Raw genomic sequence first — 25,191 nt, 5'->3', positions numbered from 1 at the left:
TCAAAAAGACTGGTATAGAAGTTTGGGGATGTTTGTAGGAGGAATAAGCTGAAAGTCAAGGTTGATAAAATAAAGTAACAAAATGCTCAAGAGAGGTGTTGGAAGGGTGGACGTCAGACAAAGAGAGAATGAGAGGAACAGGAGGTTTGTTTCAAGTATTTGGAATCAACAGTTACAGTGGAAGGAAGAGTTGAGACAGATAAGGTGCAGGCTGAAAGAAGCAGAAAAGTACTTGGTGGAATGAGAAAGATCCTTAAATATAGGACACAGGGTATAGAGTAAAAAAAGAGTGTTATGTGAGGGAATAATGATGCCCACTGTTTTGTATGGTGCTGAAATATGGAACATGTAAGTAGTGGAAATGAAATGGTAAAGTGTAATGGGGGTTTAAGTGTTTGAGGACAATGTGTGGATTAACATAGAGAGATAGAATAATAGGTGAGGAGATAAGCAGAATTGATATTTTGAGTGGGTCAAATAGTAGGGCAAATTAGTGTGTTATAGATGGTTTGAGCATGTGGAGAGAATGGAAGACAGCAATCTAGTACTAAAAAGAACAATGCAGTCAGATGTGCACAGTGAAAAGTTAAGAGGAAGGCCATGTCTGAAGTGAATGAACCATGTGAAGATAGCAGTGAATGAGAGAGGAATGACTGTGCAGCGAGCAAGAATGTTTGTTCATAATAGAGGTGAATGGAGAGCAACTGTGATGAGTGCATGAAAACGACACAGTTTCATCAAGCCCTGGCAAGTGGTGTGGGCACTCTTGGTAGAGGGCCATTGGTATATGGACCCAGTTAGAGTACAGGACACTCCATAGTATGTAAATACCCAGCATCTACAGTGGTCTCAGGGTCTCAGAAGGTGCAGGTAGGGAACAGTATCATTATGAAGAAGTGTATGCTATTAGGCCTTGTTGTGGATGTGTGTGGCAAGCTGTGCTGTGCCGGGGCTCCTGGGGTGTAGTAGGGTTGCCAACGAGACTGTCCCTTTCCACCAGGTGCTGACAGGGCTAAGAATGTGAATGATGTGTGTGTGTGAATGTGGGTTGCCATCTGAGCCATCCTATGTGAGATTGCTGACCTGGTATATAGATAGATAATAATAGTTATCATTATTACAGTACTACTTTTTTATCAATGTGGAGAAGGCTGGCTAAGATGGCAAATGCATAAAAAATCTGAGAAAATGGTCTGCTCCTAGTTCAACCGAAGGCAACAAAAAAGAAGCAACACAAGATTTGCCCTGATCAATTCAGAAATCATAGAAGGATCAGAGGTTAAATGGTCTGTGGCATCTGCATAATTTTTCACTTTCCATGCATTGGATGTTAGACACCTGGCAAATGACACTGAGAAATGCAGGATCAATTCATCAACATAGAAACAGATAAGGCATGAGACTTGCCTGAGATAATTTATGAATAATGGAAAGAGTGAGTGATACTACAGAGCTCATACATAATACATAATAAATGTATCTGACTACCGTTTCACCCATGGAATGACCAGAAAAGAAACTTGACATAAAGATGCAGAAATAGGGAAATGCAGGAATTATAACTCTATCTAAAGATTTTGATTTAACTGAGGGAAGAACAAAGTTTTCACCAAAATCATAAAAAAAAGCATGACAAGGACTCTGAAAGGAAAACTATAAAATTACTAGTGGATTATCCTTTGTGAAATCTATACTGATGATCAGTTAAAAGATTGTGAGTAAACAGACTACCATCTTCCAGTTATGGAAAAAACTTTTTACGGACAAGAAATCAGTACTATAGTTGGATAGTTTGAAGGACAGGAGCAACCACTCTTCTTAGGATCAAGTTAAATGCAGGAAAACTTCAGCAAGAACAAAAGGCAAGTGTAAAGAGAGAGAGAGAGAGAGAGAGAGAGAGAGAGAGAGAGAGAGAGAGAGAGAGAGAGAGAGAGAGAGAGAGAGAGAGAGAGAGAGAGAGAGAGAGAGAGAGAGAGAGAGAGAGAGAGAGAGAGAGAGAAAGCATCTAAGTATTGAATCTTTGACAGAACACTCAATAGATACAATTCCAGCACATTACTCAAGGTTCAAGTGATGTTGGTTGTTCTTGACTGTCCTGCCACAACAGAGCTTTCCTTCTCCTGCTTTCTAATCAATTTCTGGTATTTTCACATATAGTAAAAACTCTTGTATCCGGAGTGCTGATGTCCAGAACTGACCACTATCCAGAGCAGCCTCCCAAGTCTTACTGAGGGATAAAATTAAAATTTCGTGGGCAAGTGGCTGGCTCCTCATAATTCATTCCCACTGCTCTGCACAGCTACTTTCAGTTACTCCATTATGCCTGGGGATGAAGATTTTTTTTACATTGGTCTGCTGCACATAGGCAGGTGTTCTTTTTGGAAGAATAGCCTGGCCACAGGCTATTCTGAGTATGTGAAACTGACCATGGTGTGAGTATTGGAGAAGTTATGGCTGGAGTTACTAATTTTGCTCTGTCTAGTGACGTGTGTTGTGTGCATGGCATCTCCCCATCCTAAAAGGCAAAGGAAGGTCCTAACTCACTGTAGCATTTGTATAATTTATTCTTTGATATTATACATTTTTTGTGCTTTTTTTCCTTACTCATAAAGCTGTATTTTGGGTCGTCTCTCTATTCTAAATAGTCAGGGAAATAAACTTCTGCATATCTGAAAACTCCACGTATCCAACAGGCCCTTTGCTGAATTGATCGTGATACAAAAGTGTCTACTGTAACTTAACTCTCTCTTAAATCTACCCTTTGTGGACCTGCATTCTTCCTCTTGTCTATAGTTTTAAGACCATGTTCACAAAAAGGCATTTCTAAATACGTGTCAGCAAAAATAATGGCAGCGTGTGGAGGTGTACACGTGTCACAGCACATTTTTTTGAGATGCCAGCTCAAATGCTTGTTCCAAGATTTTTCATTGTTATTGCATATTTCTTCAGCAATTTGAGGAATGCGGATCTGCATGAGGGTGGACACACAATGGAAAATGGTGCACTTCAAAGGTGACATGATGCCTCATTTGCTAAGTAGAAGCCAATGAGAAAAAATATTACTGACACTGATTAAAATGTTTCATGTGTGCAACAGTGTCATTTACTATAAAAGTAAATGCTGTTTTTGACAAGACCTCCATGAACAGGTTCTATTTTCCTTTAAGTAGTGTATAGTCAAGCTTCTTCATTGAGTTGCTGGTCAATGACCAGTAGCCTACATAGTATTTTTTTATTCAAACTCCATACTCTTCATGGGTATATTGCTGACACAACTATAAAACTGTCTTTTGAGATCCTGAAAGATTTATCTATGTAAAGGATACCCATGAGAAGGTACAGCTGCATCAAACCCATCTCAGTTAAAAGTGAGCTACAACTGCTTAGAAAGAAAATTATTCCATGTATTAAATCAATAAATTTTGGGAGCCTACAAAAGTAATGCATAAATGGAAAGAGTTGAAACAGATAGACAGTATTACTTTTAGCTGAAGTATGATGTTACATCTAACAAAGAATAGGTACAGGATGTGAGCAATGGAGTTGTGACCTTGCTTCTAATGAGAAGAAATCTAACAATACAGTCCTCCTTTATGTGTGCATACACATGTGCTTACACACACACACACACACACACACACACACACACACACACACACACACACATACACACACACACACACACACACACACACACACACACACACACACACACACACACACACACACACACACACACACACACACACACACATGTAAATACAAATAGAGCATATATATGTAAAAAAAATATATGGTCAGTATGTGATGAGTTTTAATATATGTGTTGTAACATATACATGATCACTTTGATGTATGGTAATATCTGCTCCATCATTTATTAAACAATCACAGAATATAATAAGACTGTACTGTTCTGAGGGGGTTTGTGTTCAGAATCTTAAGTTAGTAGTCACTGTGGTTGACAGATCATTCAATATGTTGTTAGCTTTTAATATTTATAAAAATATACAGTTTTGGGGATAAATTCATATTAAAAAGTAAAGGACATAACACTAATATGGCTACTTGCATTAACTTAAAATTTAGGATTATTTTTACTTATCATTCAATAATCATTCAGATTTCATTATTTGGAAACAACTGTGTCAAATACATAAACAATTATTATGGTACAATAAATAATGAGTATAACTGTCATATAAGCAATACATTTTTAGTAAACTTCACTAAAACCAGAAAACATAAAGTAATTACAATTTTATACTTACTGACAGAAAGGATGAAATGAAATAAGTACAGTCAGTGCCAAAAAAGGTGAAAAATTCTGAGTTGTAGTCAGTGTACATGCACTATCCATCTACATTCATGTGGTTGCATGGGAGAGTGGAACAGTGATGATATCTGATTTGGTTACCTAAGACCGACAGTGGGCCTGGGTACACTCACACATTAACAGTTTTAGTATAGATTTGATAGTTGAGTGATGAGATGTTTTTCATGTGTGCTTTCCTGAGTTAACTTCCATAAGTTACTGATAAATATCTTTTCATATTAATTACCAGTGGCTACTAAACTGTGTACTACTGGTGACAAAATAACGTCTGTTACTGCCCTATGCTGAGGAATGAAAACATCCAAGAAACAATTAGAACTGCTGGAGTTAGAGAGAGAATTGTGTGCTGCTACATTACGAGGTTCAGAGATGGTGGCCGCACTGTCTATTGCAGAGCAGTTAGAAAAGAAAGTTGCTCAGCGAACCTTGATCATTATGAAAAGACAAATAGAATGTAATCCTCACCTAACAGGAAGGGAAATGAGAAAAAAGAACCTCTGTGTTCTTGGTGGTGGCTCTCTGAAATTTCATGACATTACAATCTCAGTCACATCTCTGAACCTCTCAACCCACCAGTACACAAGTCTCTCTCTGATCCAGTAATACTTATTATTTCTTAGATGTATTTATTCTGTGGCATAGGACAATAACAGACACTATTTCGTCACCAGTCATAGGAGGTTTAGTAGTCACTGACACCAACTAAGAATTCTGTCATCTTTTTTGGTGAGTAGTGTATATATTAGCCGTAAGATAAAATTTGCTCATGGCTGCTCCATCCACTTCTTCTATCTAGAAAATACAAGTCACTTTATCCATGGACTGCACATACCAGATCAAAGCCAAATGCATGACTTAGCCATGCACATTATAATTTATGTGAGGAAAGATTTTGTGTGAATATTGGGATGTCACATGGAACTGATATGCACTGGATGGTCACATTTTCTCTACAAAATTTCCACCAGATATTTTATATAAAATGAAACAATAATTATATTAATCTTACTGACATTTCTTGTATACAATTGCATTTCAAATTGTTGTCAAATACAAATGGTGTGGTTATCTATTAAAGAAAGATTAAGAGTCCACTCAGAAAGCAAGAAATAATGGTGAAAATGAAGCTATTCTCAATTCCAAATCTTGAGAAATATAAGGCCCTCTCAGTAGATGGGACATCTCTTCCAAAACACAAGCCCAATCAAATCCATGGTATTGTGGGGCAGGGTGTGTCCTCAGGTAAAGCTCTGGCTTCACTTGTGCCACCCATAGTACACTACTTGGCCTGTCTCACTTATAAATCAAAATGTATAGATTTATTCCCTCAAGAATTAGAATCTCTCTCTCTCTCTCTCTCTCTCTCTCTCTCTCTCTCTCTCCAAGCCTCTCATATATATATATATATATATATATATATATATATATATATATATATATATATATATATATATATATATATATATATATATATATATATATATATATATATATATATATATATATATATTACCTTAACTTCTCCATCTAGGTGTCAATAAAGGTGAATTTAGCCTGAACATCAGTGTTTAGTAGGACAGTTTAAGCCCATGTAATCAGCCACTCATCATGAAGAAAACCTGAAACTTCCACCTATAGCACAGTGGTGGAAGGAGCCTATACTTCTCAATATGTGGAATTTAGTACACTACTTCATACTAAAATCAGCACACTGCCTGTATTTGTCACATTACAATAATGACAATAATGAAACTAAATCAACTCTGGACATGGTAATGTATCACATCTTCAGAAATCACAATATTTCTGAAAGTCTCTTATTGGGTGAGAAATTTTGCTTATGAGTCCTTATTGCCTGAGCTGATTTTAATTTGCATCTACACTGTGCCAGACTCAAAATTTGAGTATAACAAATATATGTCATAATATAGAAATGACTTACAATTCTCTGAGAGACTTTTTTTACGTTAGACCACTGGCAAAAAAAAAGAAAAAAAAGACCCACTTATACTACTTTGAATATTTGACCTACAACCAATACTCATGTTTTATACAGTAAGTTTTCATGTTTAGAAGATTTTAGTTTTGTAAATTTATAGTTTTTTATATCATCAAATCCAAAACACCCATAATTTAGATTTTAGAACATGGTTAAAGAAAATTATGTGACAAAAGTAAAAATTTATCAGCATTATCCAACATGATAATGTTGGAGATTTGGTCATCACTCTTGCAGGAGTGATTATGACTAATATATGTAGATTTAAATTGATTACTTCCCACAAAATTTTGCTAGCAAGAATTAAAAGTTGAATATAAACGCAAACAAAAAAAATTTGATAATTTTGGAGAGAACACTGTCATGTATCTCAAACTGCAAATCCATAAACAGTGAGGGCAAAATATGAAAAAAAGTTGAGTAGACTAATAATAAGAAAGGTAAGTTAATTAAAAATCTGACAAAATTATAAAAGAAAGAGATGATTTCACACAGTCTTGTAGGGCAGGGTTACGAAGGTTAAGCCATCTATCTCCCCATGCTGGTGTAGGACGTCTTAGCCACATTATGGGGTTACATTATTTTGGTTTATACCATTAATATTTTCTGTAAGGTGAAAAGGGAGAAAAGTTTGAAAGGAGACAAATCCAAATTATCCCTACTTGGCCAGGATTCCAACCCCAGGCCTCTTATGTAGCTGTGAGTTGAGTGCACCAACTATTTCTCATAACTTAAATTCCAAAATCTTTCTCCTGAAAAGAGTAAGGGTCTTTGTTGTAGCATTAGGGCATAGTTAGTATAATGTAAGATACTTAAATCATAATAAAAATACATACTTAAATTGTTTATGTAATTTCAATAACACTATCTACAGCCTTTGCTGTTTCATTTATGCCAAAATTCTAATTCCATATCTCTTATACATACCTCAGAGTACAGAGAAGAAGGACAATATTGTTTCCCTCATCTCTCTTACCATTCAATTAAAGTGCTCTTTACCATATAGCTTGGTGAGACATTATAACCTAGGTAAAAGGGCCAACCTATGTAAATTGTATGGATGTCTCTTTCAAAACAACCCCAATTTCTCTAATAGGATTTCCTTTAGAAATATTATATATTACATATACATATCTTGCATTTTCTTGCAAAAAAAAAGAAAAAAAGAAAAAAAGAAAAAAGCTTTCCATTACTTAGTTAATAGGTTATCATCATAACACTAATGACAACAATGTTCTTATTAAATATTGTTGAATTCAGATTTCAAAATTACAAACCTTAAGTGTCAGACACAACATCCTGAAATGCATCATCACTCAGGTGCATTACAGAGTGCATTTCTTGTTCAGTATTTCCTCCTGCTCCAGCACATGTCATTCCTAAAGCTGTCATGATACTAAAGGCTGAGCAAAAGAGGTTGCCTGACTTCTTTTCAGCCAATTTCTGTCAAAAAAATATAAAGAAGGATTAAGCATCTGTTGTTATGATCCTCAACTTCCAAACTACAAATAAACTTTGTACATACTACATTCACAGAATTTTTTTTATTTTTTTTATTTTGCTGTAGCTTAAAATTATGATAAACATTGATTAGTTGCCACAGAAATCACATAAAATGGCACATTTTTTTGTAGCATAAAAATTGCAAATACTTTAACACAATAGATATACTTCTGCTAAATGTCCTGACATTCTGGCAGACAATACTCACAGTGTACAAATCACATGTAAATCTATTCTGGCTGGCAGCAAGGGAAGTGACTGCTTCATGGTGTGCATAAGGAGGAAATGATGGTCCCCCAGACTGATGACTTCCTGATGCTCTATGGAACATAATTGCAGCACTCAGAAGTACCACCAGTAAGACCCTGTGCAGGTATTATTGAAAGTTGTTAGTAATAAATAAAGAATGTATTCAGATATTATGAATGAATTTTGCAGTATATCTGTGCAAATGGTCAGTTATTGAAATTATCTTAAGAGGCACAATTATGCAGAACTATTTTTTTACTACTACTACTACTATTACTACTACTACCACTACTACTACTACTACAGAGTAAATAATAATAATAATAATAATAATAATAATAATAATAATAATAATAATAATAATAATAATAATAATTATTATTATTATTATTAATATTATTAGCTAATGTATAAGCAACAGTAATAGAGTAGTCGCAATAGTAGCGGCGATCACAGCACTAACAGCGTCATTATCATAACCAACAACAGCAGAAGTATTCATAGTAGTAGTAGTAGTAGTTGTAGTAGCAGTAGTAGTAGTGTCATCTTGTCCTACTATAATCAAGAAAGCGTTTTACTTGGCGTATGTTTATTATCATATACGTGTTTGTTCATGTGTTCAGTCAGTCATAAAGTGATGCAACGAGGAAAAAATGCTGAAGTTGAATGTTATTGCGTTGCTATTTTTTTTTTTTTCATTGTTCTCTTTCTTTCTCTTAGATTCATTTGTATTTTTATTTTGTATTGTTGTCAATGCACCATGTATAACATTATTCTGGCCTTCGTAATTTTCCATTTTCACTTGTTGAGGTATAATGGTAGTTTTTTTTTTTTTTTTTAAGATTAGGAGTGTCCATTATTAAAAAAAAAAAGTATAATATATCATGATATAAGGGAACTAAAAAAACATTAGGCATCCCTGTAAAATATGCACGCATATATATTTTTTTCTAGACATATTTTAAATCAACTAATGAATCTACACTATAATAGTATCTTAGTCTCCCTCGAGAGTTACCATTAACATAGTCTATCCTGAAACTCTTAGAATCCTCTCAGTTGAGCGCGACGAGGCCTAACTCAGTTATATTGGCAAGGTGTCATTGTTGTTGAGATTCTGGGAAGTGACAGATGACGATGATAATGATGATGAATTTGGGAGACAACACTGCTTGTGCTTTATATATATATATATATATATATATATATATATATATATATATATATATATATATATATATATATATATATATATATATATATATATATATATATATATATATATATATATATATATATATATATATATATATATATATATATATATATCCCCTCTTATCCTTCGCTTATTGAAAGAAAATATTTCTGACTGCTTCAGCCTGTCTTTGGTAGAATAAGATTCGCAGTGCAGGGATTTGTTTTGTTGCTCGCTGCTGAACTCTTTCTAGTACAGTATGTTTGGATCCTTTATGTAATTTGCTGACCGGAACTGTACTGAGCATTGCAGGTGTGGCTTGACAAAAGCTGTGTAAAGTCTTATGATTACTTCCGGCAACTAGTAATCATTATTTCTTGAAATGCAGCCTAACATCATATATGCTATTTTGATTGCTGCTTCACATTCATCGCTCATTTTTAGATTTCTGTTTATGATTACTGCCAGGTCTTTTTCTTGTTTACCCTTATCAAGCTCTTCGATTCTTATTGTCAATATGGATAACTGCATTTTTCTATGTTGAAGGACATCTGCCATTTATTATTGCACGATGCCTTACCATCTAACTTTGTGTGATCTGCGAATTTAGCTTTTTTGACACAAGATCCCTTAATATATATATATAATATATATATATATATATATATATATATATATATATATATATATATATATATATATATATATATGAAAGGTGTTGGCCCCAATACTGACTCATGAGGCACACCACTAATTACGTGAAACCAATTCGGTTCTTCTGCATTTAAAACAACGCGCTGCTTACGGTCTGAGAGCCAGTCCTTTATTCACATACATAAACGTTCTCCTATTCCATGTGATCAGTCTGTTATGAGAAACCTTATCAAATGCTTATCGGAAGTCCAGGCAAATTATGTTATACGATACTCGGACATCCAGTTTCGTGTATTCATCGTAAAAAAAAAAAAAAAAAATAATAATAATAATAACTAAATAAATAAACAAATAAATAAATAAATAAATAAATAATAATAATAAGTTAGACATGATCTGTTACTACGAAAGCCGTGCTGGTTATCTGTTATTATTTATTTTCTTCAAGAAATGGTGCTATTTTATCTCTGACAATTTTCTCAAATAACTTATTACGAGTGACGTGTGACCAATAGGCCGATAATTCTTTTTTTTTTTTATCTCCTTTTTGAAAAGCGGAGTTATATTCACCTTTTCCATTCGCTGGGTGCTTTACCTTGAGCTTGTGATTTGTTGAACAATAATGTTGTTGGGCATTCTAGTTGGATGCAACTTTCTTCTAACATCCTCTGCGATATGTCGTCAGGCCCAATATATTTACTTATATAAATTATTTGCAAGCGTTTTCGTACTTCATGAGTGTATTTCGGTTATAGTGAACATTTCTTTGTAACGACCTTGAAAAATTTTCTGGGTCAGGAACTGTTTTTTTATATATATATATTTTTTTTGTAGGTTTTTCTCTTATCGCCGATAATTTTTAATCAGTGATTTGTGATCATAACGGTTTACATTTATCTAATCCTCGCGATTTAAATGGAATATTTTTTGTATATTATTAATTTAAGTTTAGATGTAAACCTATCGTAAGTTTCTTCTATGCAATCTGTATCTAGTGATTTATTCCAGTTCACTGACTTCAGTTCTTCTTCTATAAACTCAAAATTTGCTTTTATGAAGTCGGAAACTAGCGTCGCGTTGTCTCTAGTTTTGGTTTGAAGATTTAGTTTAATTCTCACTATATAATGATAACTGTTAGCTAATGGTTCAGCGACTTCGCAAGAATGAATATCAAAGTCGTTTGTAAATACTGAATCTAAGGTGTTATGGCCTCCAGGACGTGTTTGATCAGACTAAGTGAGAAACGCATGAGTGAGTGTTATTATTATTTCGCGGTGCCTGAGGGAAGCCGGCCGTCAGGCCCTGTGGCGTTAGAGATGGTGTTCGTTATAAATTCTTGTAGTGACAACAGTCTACGTTTTTTTTTTTCCTTTTTCTTTCTGCTGTGATTTGCTCCTCTTGTTCCTTGTACTTCTACTCGAACCGTCTCCGAAGCAAGCAGAGTCTGCAGCTTGTAGCTCTTCCTGCAAAGAAATATGTGGAAAACCGTCCGTACAACCGTCACATTTTTTGAGTGTCATCGTGTAAAGGTAAGGCGTGGTGAGCAGGGTGAGCAGACAACAACCGTTGTAAGCACCTGGGGATTATAGGTCACAGAAGGTGAGCGTCAGGTCGCGACAAGTACAATGATGGGATTACAAGATGCCTGGGAATATTCCCAGGGGAATTTTTTAGATTGTTCGAGAGAGAAGTAGGGGCATTCTATTTAGTATAAAGATATATTACTGCTGTGACCGAACTAAAACACTGAAATTAACAAAATTAATACACTGCAACGAATTGATACACTGAAATGAATTAATATACTAAAACGAACTAAACTACTGAAATATGCAAATACAAGACGAGGGAACAAGAAAACGTCCTGAAGCCCTAAACTTTAAGGGGTCCACCGCTGGTGCATGTATTAAGAGTTGTGTACTATATATGCGTAAAAGATAACTAGAAAGACGAAAGTGTGAATAATTAATAAGCAAACACTTAACGTGATCCTGTGAGGGTTCCAAGATCGCAGTAGGTAAAGGTCAAGTATATAGCTACAGGGCAGGTACACACGGCCTCTCACAACTGGGGTCAGTGGACAACTGACAGAGAGAGAGAGAGAGAGAGAGAGAGAGAGAGAGAGAGAGAGAGAGAGAGAGAGAGAGAGAGAGAGAGAGAGAGAGAGAGAGAGAGAGAGAGAGAGAGACTGACTGACTGGCAAAGAGAGTAGCAATGTAGAAAAAGAAAATAATATGTAGCAAAGATGCATGATGCATAAAAGGCAAAAACGGAACAGTGGGGATATGAGAAAGGAAAAAAAAAGTGAAGATAGAAAATTAGGAGATGTAAGAACAAGGGAAATGGGAATAACAGTGAGAGGAAAGATGTGGGGTGGCGTTGAGGGAAAAGAAAGAGAGGAGAGAGTGAGGGAATGGGGAGAAGAATGGGAGAGGGTGGGATGGGCTCAACAGGCGGCATCTCACAATCCTCCTCCTCTCCCCTCCGTCCTCCTCCTCCTCCCTTTCCGTCCTCGTCGCAGGCTCTCCACCACCTCGCTCTCCCAAGCCAGTCCACACAAGCCGTCCGCCGCGCTCGCTAGTGAGTGCCCCGGTAGCGCTGTGGCGGAGTGAGGAAGTACCTTACCCACCGGCCATCGCGCGCACGTCACTTCAGGCCACGCGCATGTACACACTACGCAGAGATACGCACACTTAATCTGTAAGGGTACTATTGTGCAATGTGTGCGTATATGTACGTGGCCACAGGACCGATGAGCGTTTACCGTTCATACTTTCCACCGCCATCAAGATCGTTCACATCGGCAGGACGAACAAAGTGAACGGTTCATATTCGTACTTGTATAAATATTGAGCGACTGTGTTACGTTTACGTGTCAATTTCTTATTTCTTTCTAACCCAAAACATTAGCATTAGCCAGTATCCCTTTGCTATGGAGATTTACCAGCAAGAGTCACTCCTCAGCGGGTTCGCGCGAGCCTCTCTCAAGATTTTATAACCTGTCACACCCTCGCTTATCCCTACACGGCAAAAGGGTGGTTGATTGGCCTAGAAATCTGGACCACGATTCACCACGCAGAGCGAAACAGGTGCTGGGGATGTTCGGTTGTTCGCTCTTTCACTGCTTGCTGGATTTGAGGCATCTTAATTGCTACCTGATTGGTTGTTAGCGTCACATCATAGTTCGCTCATTGCTGACTGGAGGGTGGTGGAACACAAGAATCAAAGGAGGCTGGGGAAATAACAGGAAGACACCAAAGGAAGAACAAGAGGACACCGTCGCTGCTTATCGTATCTCTATACAGTAAGTACCTATAATGTTCAGGGTGTACCAACACCACGCAAGCACACTGAAATACCTAATATACACATACATATACGAAAGGAAACTTGGCATACCACACATGCCGGTTATATCACCGAGAGAGAGAGAGAGAGAGAGAGAGAGAGAGAGAGAGAGAGAGAGAGAGAGAGAGAGAGAGAGAGAGAGAGAGAGAGAGAGAGAGAGAGATCCGTTTAATGAAGTTCATGCTCCTTAAAAGACTAACATACATACAGAACAGGGATCAAGATACCCCACGCTCAACGCACGGCACAACAGCAACACACCGCACCGTCACAGCGGACCAAGACACCCATATTCGTCACACCCCAACACAATATACGCCGCATGTCTCACTAAACCAAAACGCCTCACAGGAGATCACGTGGCCCTTTAACTCTTTTAACCTGCTATGATCCCCTCACTGTGAGTCACGCCATGCTTCTTATAACTGCATTGTTTGGAACAAGAGTCTGTAGATGACATTCAGTGCCAAACTGATGTTCGATTCTCTTATACTTCTTAATAAATCATCTTATAATTTGTTTTCATTAATTTCATATTCGTATGGTACATAAAAGATTCCTCTTATTGATATAATAAATAATTCTCTTGTGTTTTATCTATTAACAATTGAAAGGATGAGACAAACAAACATATGTATTAAGATTGCATGAACGAAAGACCGAGAGATATTAAGAGTAAATAATACGATAAGAAAAATTTACAAATATGTAAACCTGACGAAAAGATAAACATTGAAAAATGTGTCACGAGAATGGCGAGTCGGTTTCCTTCACGCCCTCAAATTCATTAATTGTATCTCTCACACCTGGCGGACGCAGGCAGATCAGTGAGATCCAGTGAGCGGCAGTGCAAGGAACACAGGAAGGTCAGCGAGGCGGTGAATGGCGAGATGAATAAGAGATCGGGGGATGGGAAGGAGGTGTTTTGGGGGGAAGAATTTAAGCTTCCACACAAAAAAAAAAAAAAAAAACACTTGACAGTTTCTGTAATTTTTAGGTTTTCAATTCAGTCATTACCGGGTTACAAATAAAAGTATTTTTTTCACTTACCCTCCCTCCCCCCCCCCTCTCTCTCTCTCTCTCTCTCTCTCTCTCTCTCTCTCTCTCTCTCTCTCTCTCTCTCTCTCTCTCTCTCTCTCTCCGCGTTGATATCTGTCTGCCTGAGATGTCATGGCGGGTCAAGGGATTTGCTGAACGTGTCCTGAACTTGTTTTGGACGCCTGCTCCACATTATTTGCAGGATTAGTGGTCTCTTCCACTCGTCGTCCTCTCTCACTTCCAAACACTCCATCCTCCATCCTCTCTCTCTAACTTTTTTATTTATTTACTTTTGCAAAGTAAATGTTTCGGAATAATGAATTTAATTCTTTGGTTTCAGTTTCTCTCTCTCTCTCTCTCTCTCTCTCTCTCTCTCTCTCTCTCTCTCTCTCTCTCTCTCTCTCTCTCTCTCTCTCCTCTCTCTCTCTCTCTCTATAATTTCAGCCTGTTTGGGGAGTATGTGATGAGGTCGTGAGTTCATCGCACACACATATTTTACAACAGTAACTACCACATTCCACAAACATTTAATCATAATTGTAATACAGCATTTCTCGTCTGTTTACCTTCTGTGTATAGAAACCAGAATGTCCTCATCATGAATAAAAATTTCATGAGAGAGCATTTCCTCACAAAATAGTTTATCACTGCGTTCCTTACTCTGATAATATAACTACTTACGTCTTCATCATTTTGTTCTCTTCCTTTTGAATCTTGTTTTTGTCCCTTGTGTCAACACGTATATAGGGAATACTGGCTGGGGTGAAGGTTTGGCCTGTCCAACTTTCCCCTGCGACGCCCGCCACGCTTTCTCGTCCCTCTGCGAGGTACACAGCCTCTTATCTCCCTTTTCTCCCCCAGCTTTTATTTCCGCTGCTTCCTTTATTCTTTTTTTTTCTTTTATTATTTGTTTGGCTTCCCTTATTTCCGCCGTCCATACCCTCCGTTCCTTAGCATATCAGACTTGAGTCCGCCTCTCTTTTCAACATTTTTTTCCTTCCTGCACCGCAGACACAGAGAAGTCTTACTAAATAATACATATTTGATGGCAACATACATACCGAGGGGCGCGCCCACTTTTGTGTGCGACCTGCAGGGCGACAAGATAACAACAACATCCAGTAATACCCACATATACACATAATACTGATAACAATGAAATTATAGATACACCTCATTAAATAAGTGCTCCTTAATTCAACTCAGCAGTCTGTCCGTCTGATTCAGTTCATCCAGCCTATCATCTTTATAGTCGTCAGCTCGCCCACACCGTCTCATTCTTGTGTATATAAATGTAATAAATATTCCTCCATGTATCTCAAAACTTATCACTCATTCATTGTCTTCCCTCACGCATGTGGCAATGGTGGGCTTCGTCTTTTTTTTTCTTAATCTTGATTTTCATTTTCTTCTTCTTCTTCTTCTTCTTCTTCTTCTTCTTCTTCTTCTTCTTCTTCTTCTTCTTCTTCTTCTTCTTCTTCTTCTTCTTCTTCTTCTTCTTCTTCTTCTCCTCCTCCTCCTCCTCCTCCTTTTCCCGAGCATCCTAATTTCGTCTAAAGTTAAAATTCATTCAAAAGTGCACAACCCTCTCACCTTTCTTTGTCAAGTCCTTTCATTTTCCCCCTGCAGTTTTTATAGAGAGGAATTTTTCTTCCTTTTATAACGCTCATCTCGGCAAATTTAATATTTTTCAAGTTTAACTGCATGCAATCAAACTTGAAAGGGGCATGTAGTAGTAGTAGTAGTAGTAGAAGTAGTAGTAGTAGTAGTAGTAGTAGTAGTAGTAGTAGTAGTAGTAGTAGTAGTAGTTATAATTAATAATAATCTCTTAAGAACATGGGATGATTTACCGTATTGACAAAAATCATCTTTCGTCATGAATAAAACGCGATGGTGTCTGCGTGAAGGAGGAGGACACGAGTTGACACGTGCAACCAACGCCATATTGAATTCAAGATAGCATGATACAACACAAAACGCAGAGAGAGAGAGAGAGAGAGAGAGAGAGAGAGAGAGAGAGAGAGGGAGAATAATATTTTACTTTATAGTGGCGGAAAAAGACGAAGAACTGGGTGGGTGGGGCGGGGACAGAGGCAGTAAGTTGCTCCAGGATACCATTGTTTAGTTGCATCCTCTCGCTGATGGTGACGATGCGATAACAAAACTTTTGCTCACGTAGTGCTGCATCAGATAAGGACAATGAATTTCTTTTCTTGTGTTATCTTTGTTTTAGGATTCTTTTCGCTACTATACGTCTTCCCAGCTGCTGTTGTGACGTTCTCTTTACTATTTATTTATTTCTATATAAGGAGTTAAATGAGTCTTGTATTTTCTTTTTTTTTCTTAAAGGGAGGTCAGTACGTATTTTATTTCCTCTCTTTCTCTCTCTCTCTCTCTCTCTCTCTCTCTCTCTCTCTCTCTCTCTCTCTCTCTCTCTCTCTCTCTCTCTCTCTCTCTCTCTCCCTCCGCGTCACCTCACAAAATCAATGAAACCATAAACTACCACTTTATTTTTTTTCTAAGTTTCCAGACACCTTGCAACATCTCCATCCAAGTTCTTGTTTTGTTCCTTGTCTTTACGCTCTTCTGTTTCTTCTCTTTATATTCTTACATCTTTTTTTTCTTTCATCTCTTTATTTTGATTCTTGTTTCTTCATTTTTTCGCTGCATATCGTTTGACGAGTACATTATAATATCTTCTTATCTCTCCTGCCTACGCCTTTTATTTTTCTTATTCCCTCATTTTCGCGTCCACACATCTATCTTCAATTCCTTACATTTAGCTTAAAAAAATCAATATCCGTATTTTTTTCCGTCTGCATCAACTCCTCTCTCTCTCTCTCTCTCTCTCTCTCTCTCTCTCTCTCTCTCTCTCTCTCTCTCTCTCTCTCTCTCTCTCCACTCACTTTATTAGGTTCTCACGTGACACTTCCTGAATCACCTGTCCGCAACACCTGCTGCTCTGCGCCTCTTTGGGTTTGCCTCTTCATGTGAATACACTAATTGTTAGAAGTCTCAGGAAACTTAAATCAAAATAATTATGATCTGATTAACTAGTGTGTGTGTGTGTGTGTGTGTGTGTGTGTGTGTGTGTGTGTGTGTGTGTGTGTGTGTTTGTGTGCCACTTCGCTGAGGATGGCAATGAGGTGAGGGCAGCAGTAGGAGTTCCATGGTACGAGTATGACGTAAGGCGGCTTGTACACAGCGCTGACACCTGCATAATGAGATGGCAGCAAGAGGCAGGAGGGTACTCTTAACAATAAATGTGCATATACGGAAATACGAGGAACACCAACAACAGCGACGACGAAGACGGCACTGACTATAGGAAAAAAAAATACAGATTTCAAACAGTTACGCATCGACGTCTTTTGCGCTGTTATTTCCTATCACACACACACACACACACACACACACACACACACACACACACACAATAAAAGTGTCAGCTTGAAAAAAAAAACTGATTATGTATTAGACCATAAAGTAAAAATCAAAGGTTGAAACAATCAGATCATTCAACTAATTACACGGAACAATGAGAAAAAAAAAGTGCACTAGAGTAAAGATGTGTAGAGTAACTTCCAAATTTATTTTCTTAAAAGAAGAAGAAGAAGAAGAAAAGAAGACGGCTGGGGGTAGATGTCATTTCTGTGTGGAGAAAGTTAAGGCTTGGAATTATGTACAGGCCAATAATAGTTTTGAGGAATGCCACAACAACAACAACAACAACAACAACAACAACAACAACAACCAAGAAAAAGAACTTCCAACATGCATCGTGAAACTCGTAGAACACAAAATGAGAAGACAAAAGTTCGAGAAGCAACTGGCACTGCTAATTAGAACTCACTGGAGGAGGTAGAGAATCGTCACCATTGAGAGAGGAGGAAGAGGAAGAGGAGAAAGAGGAGGAGGAGGGATAAAAGAGATGAAGGTACAGTGAAGCTTCATATACGACTCACATTACTTAGGGATCCTCTCCCGGCAGCATTCCCGCTTCCTGAGGCGGTGGAGGGCGTCTCAGGAGGCGAGGCGCGCTGGCGTTACCGCAGTCTTAATAGAGAACAGGCTGGGGAGGGAGCCGAGCTAAAGTGTGATGATAGGGAGGAGGAAGAAGAGGAGGAGGAGGAGGAGAGAAAATCTTTGGAGGTGATGATTGTATTATTAGTATGAAAAGAAAGAAGGAAAAGACCAATTAAACGTATTTACATGGATAGGAAAAAAAATAAGGAAGGAAAAAAGAAAAATTATAAAGAATAAAGAAATACCGAAAACAACAACAACAACAACAGAGAGAGAGAGAGAGAGAGAGAGAGAGAGAGAGAGAGAGAGAGAGAGAGAGAGAGAGAGAGAGAGAGAGAGAGAGAGAGAGAGAGAGAGAGAGCGTGTTTGACTCCTTACAATAACAATAAAAAAAAAAAAAGTAGGTGGCTTTCAGCTTTGGATAGGAGTCAACAGATGGATACCTCAAATGGCTTTACTGTGTTGCTCACGAGGGCTGCTGGAGAAAAGAGAGTTTATATACGTATTCCAGTCCCTCTAGGAATGTAACACTAGCACTTATTAACAGATTCTGAACCTGATACCTCCTGCTCCTCCTAACTTGATTGTAATTCTAATACTTTTTTTCTATTCAGTGATAAAAAAAAATAGCAAACTTTCCAGTTATGCTCCGGAAAGAAGTGGAAGAGAAGAGGAAGAAAGAAGAGAAGAGGAGGAAAGCGAAGATAAGAGAAAGAAAACAAGAGAAGGGAAAAGAAAATAGAGATTAAGAGAGAGAGAGAGAGAGAGAGAGAGAGAGAGAGAGAGAGAGAGAGAGAGAGAGAGAGAGAGAGAGAGAGAGAGAGAGAGAGAGACGGTACTCCCCACATTATAGAAAAAAAAGAAAATCAAAATTGAAAGAAAATAAAGAGGATTGGATGGACGGCATGGAGAAGCAGAAAAAAAATAGATAATATAACGAAGAAGGAAATAATGGGAAGAAGGAAATAATGTGAAGAAGTGATGGGAGGAAGAAAGGAAGGAAGGGAAGAGGTTACAGGTGTGGTAAGGGACAGGTGGCGCGGTGAATTCAGCGTTACGACTGACAGGGCTGAGGGAAGGCTATTACCAATCAAAACAATTACACCTGACAAGAGAGAGAGAGAGAGAGAGAGAGAGAGAGAGAGAGAGAGAGAGAGAGAGAGAGAGAGAGAGAGAGAATGAAAGTCCCTTGTACACCATTAGTAACGTAAACTTTTCTAATCATTACAATAACTACAGTAAATTAAGAGCAACTACTACTACTACTAATACTACAGCAACTACTACTGCTACTACTACTTCTACTGTTTTTCTTAATTTGCTAGGTGTCAAAGTTATGTTTCTGCTGTACTTGACACGTTTGCTACTTAATTCCTGGTAGACTGATTGATTTTTGACTGACTGATCGACTAACTGTTATCACCACCACCACCACTGCTCTAATTCCAGCATGCAACAGGTAAATGGATGCGTCCCATGCATTATAGGAGTGGTGGTGGCGACGTGACAGTTTCCCCTTGGACACGCTCGGGAGCTCATCAAGCCTTATTGGTTGGGCAGGAGGCAATCACCTAATACCGGCCCTCCAGAGGAACCAATTGTCACCCAAGCCGTCACATTCATCTGGGTTAACCACGAGACCAGCTGGACGGGTTAATTCAGGGCACCTCAAGAAGACAGCTTGTGTTACTCTGTACGTTCACAGCATCCCTCAGCCTTCAGTTGTGTGTGGTCTGTGTTCTAGGACAGATGCTGCTACAAAGTCCCCATCACGTTTATCTCGGGTAGAGGACACAATATTCAGGTGTATCTTTACTTTTACAGGGTATCAAAATTATAAGGAGTGAGAAATGTCCTCGAGTCTGAGCATGAAGAACCGTAACAGTAATAACAATACCATTACCGCTACCTCTACTGCTGCCGCTGGTATTACTGCTGCTACTACTACTACTACTACTACTACTACTACTACTACTACTACTACTACTACCACCACCGACACTAGTGATAACATTAATAATCATAATAAAATGAAAAAAATGAAAAAAAAGAAAAATACAAAACAACAGGCAAAGACATTTCTAACAAAACAAAACAACGCGAATACCGCTCCGCCCCCCCCCAAACACACACACGCACACACACCATGATGACGTGCAAACATACAACATAGGCTAGGACAGTTTTTTTTCTAAGAATGAAGGAGGCTGGTCTGCCGAGGACGAGAAACCCGCTATTTTGCCTCTCCCCGATAAAAAAAAAAAAGAAAAAAGAAAAGGATGAATAAAAAGTTCAGCCCACAATAGACGAAGTGAGAACGACGACAACACTCACCCGCCCACCCAGCCACCAACACACACACACACACACACACACACCACCTGCTGCGGGGAGAGAGAGGAAAGAGCTGGTGTGGCAATGAAAACTGAGCAATTAACCTGTGTGAGTGAACCACCTGTTGCTCCCCTCCACCACCACTACACAGCTTCCCCTTACTCTTCCCTTCACTCCTCCCCTTCAAAATTCCCTCGTACCCCCTTCATGTTTTGCCTGTACTTCTCCCTTACAATATATATTTTTTTCCCCCTGCCCTCACTCTGTCCCTTCCAAAGTCAGCCCCCTTCCTCATGTTTTGCCTCTTCCGTTCCTCTCATTCCTCCTCCAGTTGCTCTCTCTTCCTCTCTCGTCTTTCCCTCATCTCCTTATACTTCCCGGGTTTTCTCACCACCTCGCTCGGCTCATTCCCTCTCTCTCACAAGGCAATATGCAAATGCAATTAGCAGGTGAAGAGAATAGTATAGATAATGCATAACTACCAGTATATTGTGTGTGTGTGTGTATGTATGTGTGTGTGTATGGAGATTCATTGATTAATATTCGTCTCACACACACACACACACACACACACACACACACACACACACACACACACACTGTATATTCAAATCGGAGCCCGCTTAATTTGTAGTTTTTAGTTTTTACTTGTTATTTTTTTTTTTTAATTTCAACCTACATCTTGTTTTCGTTACTTTTACGTTACATTTCAACATTACTAGTATTTTATGCAGTTTTTATTTCATTTATTTCGGCGCCACCTGACGTAAGAAATTTTCAGTCACACACACACACACACACACACACACACACACACACGCACACACACAGAGTCCTACCCCCAAAGATTCGTCGCTAAGGGGTTTGAGGCTTCTGTGGCGTGAAGTGAACAACGCACCATCACACACTGTTACAGCCCTGCCCTATTCACCCCATCATTCCTCGCTTCACTTGCTCCACTCAGCGATTCAGGTACTCGACACGCGGATGAAACTTACCTCGAGGGTCCGCCAATTGGAGAGAGAGGGAGAGAGAGAGAGAGAGAGAGAGAGAGAGACTAAATTAGCCAAAAAAATTAAAATGCATGAAAAGAAAGAAGCAAAAATATAGAGAACTTAAAACAAAACGTATCACAACAATTTGATCCTGGAAGTGGCTTAGCTTTCCCAGTGACTAGACATTTATTACTAACTACTGGAAAGGGATCTGCCACATCGGGATAAGCGGAGGATGAATGGGGCTGGCGCGGTGATGCATGGATAATTGAACGTGGAATATTGACTCTCTCTCTCTCTCTCTCTCTCTCTCTCTCTCTCTCTCTCTCTCTCTCTCTCTTGCTACGCTGTCATTTCTATCCAGTTCAATGTTTTTTCCTTTTTTTTTTCTTCCTTTCTTTCCCCTTAACTTCTCCCTGTTAATAGGTATATCTGTATGTCTGTATAACTGTTTTTTTCTTCTATATGTTTGTTTGCTTCTCTGTACGTGCATCTGCCTGCATGTCTCTCTCTCTATATATATCTGTCTATTTCCGTCTGCAAGTCTGCTCCCCTGTTTCTTTCTCAACTTCTTTCTGTATCTGTCTTTTTGTCTGTGCTTCCCTGCCTGTGTTGTTCGCTGACCGTTCATTCTTTCTCACATTCTTTTTTATTTTCTTTTTCCGTCTCTTTCCTTTTTCATATCACTCAGCCACACCAAACTCGTATTACCACAGGAAGTATATCTTTCCTCACACCACCACCACCACCACCACCACCATCATCCCCAACAATAACACATCGTTGGAACCACAAAATGATGACGAAAATTTTTATCATTAACTTGAGCTTGCGTCCAGAAAGACCCCGGGCCTCGTTGCAGGGTCGACGGAGATGGGAGTTTTTTTTTATGACCTTCGAGTGTACGTCTCCAAAACAAACACCTGTGTGGCAATAAGGTCAATTCTTGCAGCAGGAGTTAATTATACAAGTCTCCCAAACAGCACTGGAAACAAAAATCGTGCGTTTACTTATAAAAAAGGAGTTGAAGGTTCATCTTAATAGTAGCAGAGAGAGAGAGAGAGAGAGAGAGGGGCTACAATAGGTGGTGTGGAAGACATTTGGTCACCTTTCGTTCAGTATTAATCAGTCTTTAATTTTTCTTGAGGATACAGAAGGTTAGTTGCCGCATCTGTTTCTGGGAGCCATTCACCTTTTCTCTTTGCCTCCTCTTTGTCTGTTTGTTTATATGTTTGTTTGTTTGTTTGTTTGTTTGTCTAAGAAGTATGTGTCTGTAGTTATTTCTGTCTAATACTTTAATATTCCTGTTTTATTTTGTTCCTGCTTTTGTTTTCGGCCTCGTCTATTTGTTATTGTTGTTGTTGTTGTTTTGTTGTTGTTGTGGTTGTTTTTATGGTTGCTGTTGTTTCCTTCTTGATCTTATTTTCCTTTTCTTGTTCTTTTCTTGTTCTTGTTCTTTTGTTCTTGTTCTTGTTCTTCTTGTTCTTGTTCTTCTTGTTCTTGTTCTTCTTGTTCTTTTTCTTCTTAACAATTCTATTCTTAGTTAACATTACTCTTCCATATAACAGTTTAATGCAACCCAATAAACTCATCCATCAACCCCCCTCCCCCTCTCTCTCTCTCTCTCTCTCTCTCTCTCTCTCTCTCTCTCTCTCTCTCTCTTCACACACACACATGCATGCACCAAATAATCTCCCACGAAAATTATGAACTCGTTGGTTTCCAGCAATATTATCGAGAGGCAGATTTTAAAGTAAAGAAAGAGGAGGGGGGCGACAAAGGAAGGGAGGGAGGAGGAATCGGAGTCGAGAATATGAAAGGAACGAAGAGATGATAGGAGAAGAAGAGAAAAGGGTCGGGGGAAGGATGAGATGGAATAATTAATGGAGGTAGGAAGAGAAGGAGCAGGAGGAGGGGGAGGAGGAGGAGGAAGGTGAAGTGAAAAGAATAAAGAAGGGAATGTGTTAGGCGTAAAGGAGAAGAAGAAGAAGAAGAAGCAGAAGAAGAAGAAGAAGCAGAAGATGAAGAAGAAGCAGAAGAAGAAGAAGAAGAAGAAGAAGAAGAAGAAGAAGAAGAAGAAGAAGAAGAAGAAGAAGAAGAAGAAAGAAAGAAAGAAAAAAAGAAACGACAACAACAACAACAACAACAACAACAACAACAACAACAACATAGCTATGCAGTTCGAATGAGGGGATCGGAGCTACTCAGTTATTAATACGTATCTCGAAGTAACTTGTGTGAGGAAAGGACAGGCTGAAGTGGGATGCGTTACAGTTGGGAAGGAATGAAACCAATTAAGAAGAACGCACCTCTCTGAAAACTGAAACAAAAAAAAAAGATATATATGGAAACAACTTATGATAGAGGATTAGAGCAAAAGTTTGTGCACAACATTCGGGTATTAGTGTTCAATCAAAGCTCTTACAATTGTGAAGTGTTCTTAAGGCTGTCTTAGTTTGATGGTTCCTCTCGTTTCTTTTCATGCCTCCTCCCTCAGCTCTCTCTCTCTCTCTCTCTCTCTCTCTCTCTCTCTCTCTCTCTCTCTCTCTCTCTCTCTCTCTCTCTCTCTCTCTCTCTCTCTCTCTCTCTCTCTGTGTGTGTGTGTGTGTGTGTGTGTGTGTGTGTGTGTGTGTGTGTGTGTGAATGAAAATGGAGGGAAAAGTTCATGAAAGTATCCCTGTAGTCACCATCCCGCTACAAAGCCGTAGTGGCACGAGTAAACAGTCCACCCAGTAAAGTAAGGTGATGACCAGAGATTCATTAAGGTGAAGGTGAGATTTAGCGTGAGATTTCCGCGTTACGAGAGCAAGGCAAGATGCATTCCTTGTCAAGTTAAACTAGCTGGAGGATATCTAACTCAGCCTGAATGGATATGCAACATACGTATATGTATATCACAAAAGTGTGGACATTATTATTGTCTTTTTATTTCATCTATATACCAAATCTCTTCATTTACTGAATGGAGTAAAAAAATGTCCCGAGCAAGATTTAACTAATTTTTCTACCCTCCCTTTCTCATAGTCTACTTTTCCCTCTTGACTAATGAAGTGCACGTCAAAGGACAATGGAAATCTTTGTATCTAAAATTAAAGTAAAGAGTAAGAGGGAGAATAATAGTCAGTGTTCCAATTTGCGACCTTGACACTGCTGCGTCACGGTGGTGAGCTGCTAAGTGGAGGAGAGGTGGCGTTCCAACGCTGGCACATTTATTATAAAACTTCAAGGTTTGGAATAACGAAGGAAGTAACGTACATGTTGAAAGAGTTGCCAAGACACCTCGAAAAGTTGTGGTTCAATGGGGACGAGCAATCTTCCACGTCCTCCATGTGTATTGTGAACATAATAACATTTGAGAGAGAGAGAGAGAGAGAGAGAGAGAGAGAGAGAGAGAGAGAGAGAGAGAATGAGGGTGGGAAAGGTTGTTAAACACACACACACACACACACACACACACACACACACACACACACACACACACAGGTAAACAAGGCAGGCCCTGAGGGAGACGCCC

The 25,191-nt window shown here is 38.6% G+C and overlaps 1 protein-coding gene and 1 long non-coding RNA gene across 3 annotated transcripts in view; one reads left to right on the top strand and one right to left on the bottom strand.

Annotated features, from left to right (window-relative positions):
- Window positions 1-5,863: 5,863 nt before the first annotated feature.
- On the bottom strand, window positions 5,864-8,312 carry LOC135101818 (uncharacterized). Its single transcript, XR_010269383.1, has 3 exons — window positions 8,047-8,312; window positions 7,613-7,778; window positions 5,864-7,087 (listed from the first exon to the last, which is right to left on the bottom strand). It is a non-coding gene; the product is annotated as an uncharacterized LOC135101818 (long non-coding RNA).
- Window positions 8,313-12,288: 3,976 nt separating this feature from the next.
- Window positions 12,289-25,191, top strand: part of LOC135101910 (parathyroid hormone/parathyroid hormone-related peptide receptor-like) — a 152,735-nt gene continuing 139,832 nt past the window's right edge. For both annotated transcript variants that reach the window (XM_064006246.1, XM_064006245.1), the window contains exon 1: window positions 12,289-13,240. The gene's annotated coding sequence lies outside the window, so the exon portion shown is untranslated. The remainder of the gene's footprint in view (window positions 13,241-25,191) is intronic.

Source organism: Scylla paramamosain, chromosome 7 (genome assembly GCF_035594125.1).
Source record: "Scylla paramamosain isolate STU-SP2022 chromosome 7, ASM3559412v1, whole genome shotgun sequence".
Taxonomy (NCBI): Eukaryota; Metazoa; Arthropoda; class Malacostraca; order Decapoda; family Portunidae; genus Scylla; species Scylla paramamosain.
This window is presented reverse-complemented; position numbering and strand designations above follow the sequence as displayed.